Below are 7,626 nucleotides of genomic sequence, written 5' to 3' on the forward strand. Positions count from 1 at the left end.
ATGAGTACGGACTAAAATCAATATAATCGCATGTTCCGGAAGAGAGCTACATACCCACACCTTAATAGTGGAAAGAGGAGGCATTGTAGAGACTTGGTGTCAAGGCGAAACGTCCATATTATCTCGCATATGAGGATAACAGCCTAACATTTGATCATGACTTCTATGTGCTAGAGGAAGAGTACCAGTAGCGGTGGTAAACTGCGATAAACTAACACGTCTCCTCTGACTCTTGATCATGGTGTTTATTTCCTCATAAGACAATGCTGTCTCTTGATATGCATTTTCAGCTGCCAATGTTCATTTTATAGAACAGTTGTGAACATATCACCATTTCCGAGCCGCAATCGGCCTTGAACTTTGTAAATAGCAGGCGTCATAAACCTCTGGAAACCTATGTAGTGTTTGTGTCACAAAGAACCAATGTTTTCTTTGGTGTGCAAGGTAGTTGTTTTATCCCCTTATAGTTTGGCATTATAGTTTATCAAAGAGAAACTTGCAGGAAAACTGATGTTATCCACTGTAAATACAGTTCTTACATAGGAATATTAACAGCGTTGCATTCTGCACGACTAATAGGTTGGAAACCACATTGCTTTAGCATTACAGCATGTTTAAGTGCATAACTGTTTAGCCCTAGGGATATGTTCACGTTCCAGGATCATTTCTCCCTTTCCGATACCTTCTTGGTACAGACACTAAACACTGCAACAATACTTCAGAATTGTTAGAACAAGTGATTTATGTATAATGTTTCAAATTCCTTTTCTAAGTCACTGACAGGGGTTTGTGTGATACTGCACACCCAGTGTGTGTACATTTGCTTGACAGGAGTCCTGTTTATAGAGTTCGTGCAGCATGGTGTGTAATTCCACCTGTCAAACACCGCTGCAATTTCTGAACTATAATCAGATATGAGGACTGGGTGCTACAAACCTCTGGGAAGTTAAATTTTGCATGTATCACAAAGAATCTACGTTTTTGCCTGGTCTAGAAGGAAACAGTTTTATCATCTTAAAATTTTTCACCATAGCGAGCAGGATAGAAAACTTGCAGAGTGGATGTATGTCAGATGTTGGACATATATGTCCTGCATTAGAGTATTAAGAGCGTTGCACTCCACATTACTAACAATTCGGAAACGACATGACTTTAACATTATAACATGTTTAATTGTGGAACCATATACCCTTAGGCCTGTGTGTTTACTTTCTACGATCATTTCTCTCTTGCCAATTACTTACCTTAGACACAAGAATAATACTTTCAAAATTGAGAGCACATTGGATTTACATAAAATGTTTCAAGCTCCATCCATCTGGAGCTCCATCATGCATAAAACCACAAGCTTCCTCTTAATCATGTGCTGTATCACAACACTCTCACATCTACTATACACCAATAAGGGGTGCTAACCTCTTCAACATGCTAACATCAGCAGAGTCCTTGTGCACTTGTATGTGTGCCACGAGTGAAATTGGTATATATCAGTCTCACCAATAAGGGGTGCTAACCTCCTCAACATGCAAACATCCCCAAAGTCCATATGCACTTGTGAGTGCCGTGGGTGAAATTGGTACATATCAGTCTTTGTTGAACAGCAGTTATGGACTCAGCTGGTTCTGTTCCATCATGAGATGTGGAATGCAACATGTATAGTACCGTCCTGCTTCTGGTCAGTTGCAAATTAAATCGCCAATAGTGTTGTAGAGAGGGTTGCTCAAGATGGTGGATCCAGGATGGCGACCATAGATGTGGCAACGTCGCACTGATGTCATGGCGGGAAATTCAAATTCTAGAGGGATAATAGTTCAATTGTGCAACTTCCACTAACTTAACTCCACCCACATCCTCCCTTCCCAACTCCTCTCCCATCTTGAAATAGGCGGGAGAAGGCTCACAGGTCCCACAGTAGAGCAGAGCTAGCATTCGAGTGTAGATCTGGCAAGCATTATGTATGGAGCGATGTTGAGATGCATATCCACAATACACCATGTCCAGAATAGGATTTGAAGGTGGATCTGCCATGCATTATATCCGAAGTGACATTGGGATGCGGATCCACAACATGTCACATCTGGGTTAGGGCTTGAAGGTGGATGAACAACACGTTAAGTCCGGAGATAAGTTCTATGTTCGAAGTTGGATCCACCATCTGGAACAGCACGTCGTGGGAGCCTTCTGCGACACGTGTACTGATTCAGACATACAGAAAACAGGGCAAACGTGATGCAACTGTATGGAATATGTGGCTGGAGGTGACTGGATGCATTCGAGTACAGTGCTATAGTATGCTGCCCGACCAGAAAAATAGTGCATTTCCGCTAGGTGTTGGCAGCTGTACTACATTTACAAGCAATTTTAGAACATGTAACGAGAAATGATGACATGATCGCATGGGTAGAAGTGACAGAAAATGCGTGTCTTCTGGTTGGCGCAGAACAATTCTTACACATGGGAACGAGTGAACAGCGTCAAGAGGAATATGGGAAAACGTTGAAATGGACGCACCGGGAACTGAGGAAACAGTCCTTTATTTTTCGTTGAGGCAACATTCTGTTGTATGTCTACTGGGGTCATAGTGATACACACGAGTTGGCTGCTATCTTTGATGTTTTCCTGGCAAAATGAGAACCATTTGCTCTAAACTTACTTGCATATGCGTTAAAGGATGACAGACTGGATGGAATGATTGGTTGAGATGGAGCTGTAACGAGGTAGCCTTTAATGGTAGACTGATAATGCATTCTAGAGAGAGAGGGACATGTTGCTGTAGGTAATTTGAATTTTTTTCCGTTGTTCTGTCAGGATGCATCAGTTGTGGAAATAACCTGCATTAGACTCACATACAAATGCCTGTGGCTTAGAGCACTGTCTACTTGCAATCGTTATCAGCTAACCTCTCGGTCATCAGAGGAGTTCCATCCTCTTTCGACACATTCCTCTAGTCGAACGAAGATTTATGCGACGTACTCCATTCCATTGGCGCGTCTTGGGTATAAAATCGATTCTTCAGTTTCTTAACTACGGTGATTCTAAGTTAGCGACAGGTGTTTGTGAGGTACTGGAATCCCTGTGTATACTTCTGCTAAACAGATATCCTGTTTACGGAGTTAGTGGCAGCATGATGTGTAATTTCATATGTCAAACACCGCTGCTATGCGTTTGTCTCTTTCTTTGTATGAGACATTCTCCGTTATTAACGATCATTTTATGCAGGACTAATGCGAGCATAGTATAATTTCTGAACCGTGATTGGATGTGAACAGTGGGCAGAAACTGCAATGATCTAACATTATAGTGTGTTTTAAGTGCAGAACAGTGCAGGCTTAGGAGTGCATGTGTTTATGTTCTCTCTTACCAATGCCTTTATGGTAAAGACCCCTGACACTAGAACAATACTTTAGAATTGATAGCGCAGTTGAGTTACGTAAAATGCTGCAAACTCCTTCCATATGGAGCTCCACCATGCGTAAGAGCCACCCGTTTCTTGTTCTTAATCGTCTGTTATATCATCACAACAGTTTCATATCTTCTATACACCGATAAGGGATGCTAACCTCCTGGACATTCATGCATCTGAAGAGATCTTGTGCTCTTGGATGGGTGCGGGACATCAGTTACAGCCTCGGTTCGCACTTTTCCTACCAGACACATGGAATGTAGTGGTCTACATCTGGTCAGCTGCAGATTAAATCGCTGCCAGTGCTGCAGGAAGCGTTGGTCAGAGACAATGCGAGGAGATCTTTCGGTCTCTAACTTTACATAAGAATGCGAGAATGCCTTGTGACTCCCATCAACATAGAGAAAGACTGTAAATTACGCACTATGATCAAAGTGCTAGAGATTTGTAGGTCGCTGTCTGGTATACTTTGGTGTATATGTTCGAGAATTAACAATGGATGAACGTACTGCACAGTCATCTATTTAGATTCGCTGTGATACTCGTAAAGTAGTGGAGGGGCTGTTTAGCGATGATACAGAAATTGGCAAGCATGCTGTCAAGTCATTGGTCAGCATTGAAATTACGATAAAATTATAAAAATTGATCACACTGTCAACTATGATGTTTATTATTACAGTACAATGATGGTGTCTTTCCCATCCCAACCCTCCACTGGTAGACTGTTGATTACCACATAATGATTGACTGACATAGATTGTTTGAGATGGAGAAAGAGTCTTGGTGGAGGGGGCAACACCTTACAGGGATGGCTAACACTGAAACAGCGATCGTGTGCATGGCAGCAATATGAGAAATCAATCAAACAGAATATAGCGCCATAAGCTATCACGTCACTGTGAATGATGTGTTTTAAATTTAGAGGTAGTCAATCACCTTCGGACAGCAGTTTGGAAACGCTCCACAAACCTCAAAACTCTTCCAGTTTCCTAATGTTGTGACTGTCTTTAATTTCAGTCACCCCGTGTGTGGGTGCATTGTGGGATCTCAGCACCAACATGATTTACACCGTGCGATGTCTAGTTTTATGGGAGAGCCAACAGACCAAAACTTGTTAATATCAGTTTAGAACCTGGCGCAGATGTCGAAGTCGTGGGGGAAAAGAAAAGCAAGATGCATGGCAGTGTACAAAGCGTGTTACAGTAAAAAAAGCAGTGTATCAAACAACAAAGCAGGGACCCTCTCCTGTGACTGATAATCTGTGGGAGATGGTCCTCGTACAATACAGGCGATGAAACTTTACACCGGTCTGTGCAAGAGAAGTCGATCACTGGCCGCCTGCTCTAATGGATCAATACTTGTATATTTAATAGGATCGCAGGAATTGCTTAATGCCAGCAAGCAGATGGTGTTTGTTCGATAAGTAAAAATCTATCGGATGAAGCTAGCAGAGTTTTTATAGTTCGTATTTTTTTTTCTGTTGGATCGTAGAGACTAACGGTGATAGAATGTTTGGGTGATAGTTGTGAATGGACCCTGAAAGACACAGAGCTGCTTTGGACTGCAGTACCTGTATGATATTCAGTCTTCCTAATTTTCCCTATAATAAACACCATCGTAACTGTTGGTACTCTCTTTTCCACTACATCGTGTTGCAAGAGCAGGCTTCATTTGGTGTTGACCTTACACATTGTACACGCATGGCAGAGCTACGATAACATGTTCCCATTTCCACCGAGTGACAAAACACTGTCGTATAACATTAACTCAGCTCACTCTGTTTCTACACTGTTTGCAGAATGTGGTAGATATAGCTCTCTCCAACTTCTGGGTAAAATTGATCTTGTTGTCAACTGTTGTGTGTGTTACAGTATATTGTTCCATATCAACAGTGTCTTTCCCATCCCAACCATCCACTGGGTGTGTTGATGATTACTGCATAATGATTGACTGACACCACTCGGTTGAGATGGAGGGAGCCTTGGCAGAACAATGGATATCTGCTACTTGTCGCTGTGGAACATGGAATTAAATGCAGAGGTCATTATCTCCATACAGATGTTTGGTAGCGTTCCTCATTCCTACAGACTGATCCTATTTCCATATGCTGCTACGCCCTCCACATGTTTTTTTTTTTCGCCGATAAGGTGACAGTACCTCTTTTTATTTGTCCTACATCATGCATGTTGTGAACAGCATCTTCCGGCAATTGCCAACACCAGAACAGTAATCATGTACATGACTGCAAAATGAAGGAACAATGGTTTTCGAAATGGAACACCGAGACATCCGCTACCCTGTCGATGGGGAAGATGAGATTAACTGTACATATCATCACCTTCGAATAGCTGTTGGAAGCGCTCTACAGTACTGCAAACTTCCAGTTTCCATATGTAGCTATGTCTTCCACATTCTTGTCAATGAGAAACATCAGCTCTGTGTTTTATTTCTACCAGCCTATGTTGTGGTAGTGGTATAGGTTAAGCAATGTGATGTTCAGCTTTCTGTGAGAGTCAGAGGATAGAAAAGTGTTAATGTCAATTTAGCAGCAGCTGACATTGATCTTTAAGTCATGGTAGAAGAAATAAAGTGGATGGCGGTGTATACTGATTGGGTGTGTTACAGTAGAAAAACACAATGAAGGAACAATACAGGAACCCTGTCAGGTGATTGGTAGCTGTGGCTAAGCCATGTCTCCACAGTATCCTTTCTTTCAGGAGTGCTAGTTCTGCAAGGTCTGCAGAAGAGCTTTTCTAAAGTTTGGAAGGTAGGAGACGAGATACTGGCAGAAGTAAAGCTGTGAGTACTGGGGGTGAGTCGTACTTCAGTAGCTCAGATGGTAGAGCGCTTGCCCGCAGAAAGGCAAAGGTCCCGAGTTCGAGTCTCAGTCAGGCACACAGTTTTAATCTGCCAGGAAGTTTCAACATGTGACATCATCTGTGGATGGGGGTGGCGTGGCCAGGGGCAGGGGTGGTTAGGGATGGGGTTGAGTGGGGATGGGGGGTGATAATTTGATCAATTTAATTAAAATGACATATCAATTTGATATCAAAAGTGGAGTCGTGCCCCCATTTTCCTACTACTGGAGTTTAAAAAAATTAGATGATGTTAAGCAATTGCAATACTTTTTTGCATTGTATTGTTGTATGTTTATCGAGGGCCTAGAAACGATGGAGAGGCTCCGTCCCCACCGCAGCCGCAGTGGTCCACAACCCCACGATGGCTACTCCCATCCACTTCACCCCTCTGCCGCTCCACACCGAACCCAGGGTTATTGTGTGGTTCGGCCCCAGGTGGAAACCCCCCCCCCCCCCCACGGAACGTTTCACACCAGATGAGTGTAGCCCCTATGTTTGTGCGGTAGAGTAATCGTGGTGTGAGTATATGTGGCGTGGCGATTTTGTTTGCGCAGCAATAACCGACATAGTGTAGCTGAGGCGGAATAAGGGGAACCAACCCGCAATTGCAGTGGCAGATGGAAAACCGCCTAAAAACCGAACCTCGACATAAGGCCGCTGGGAGGATTCGTGCCATGGACCAGGTGCTTCTTCCCACTCCGGAACGCCGTGCGTTAGACCGCACAGCCAACTGGGTGGGCCAATACTTTTTTTACTCCATTAGTGAAAGGTACCCCATTATTACATTGTCGCAGATCGCGCTGAACATAACTGAAAAACTTTCTTGAACATGCTCCATGCACCAGAATTGCCCCCGCAATGTTCCAGGCTCACAGAACTAGCCACAGGCAACAACAGGGGCTGTGCTAACCACATCCTGTCACACTGGAAATACTCGTGGCTTTTCTTCTCATCCCTGCCGCACTTTTATTGTTTGTGACATACGGATACCCCCTTGTCATTGAACACGAACTGCTTCAGAAGTTATTAAATCTGATGCTTAAGCAATGTGTGGAATATTGTCACAAACACATCTTGAAGATGTCATAGGAACTAAATATACCACTGCACAGAGAGAGAGAAAGAGAGAGAGACAGACTGAAATCTTGGCAGATAATGCAACAAAACATAAACTACTTGTGATGAAATTACACTTTTTCTCCTGAGGCATGCCACCACCACACTTGAACCCACATTCTAAAAAGATCGTGGCAGATTCTGGCACTCTTGTGTAATCTCCCAGTCTGCATCCAGCTTTCCTCCCTAAGACAATTCGCGCGCTTTTGTGGGAAATAGATCCTGAAACTGATATCAGCTACAACATCC

This window comes from Schistocerca gregaria, chromosome 5 (genome assembly GCF_023897955.1).
Source record: "Schistocerca gregaria isolate iqSchGreg1 chromosome 5, iqSchGreg1.2, whole genome shotgun sequence".
Lineage (NCBI taxonomy): Eukaryota > Metazoa > Arthropoda > Insecta > Orthoptera > Acrididae > Schistocerca > Schistocerca gregaria.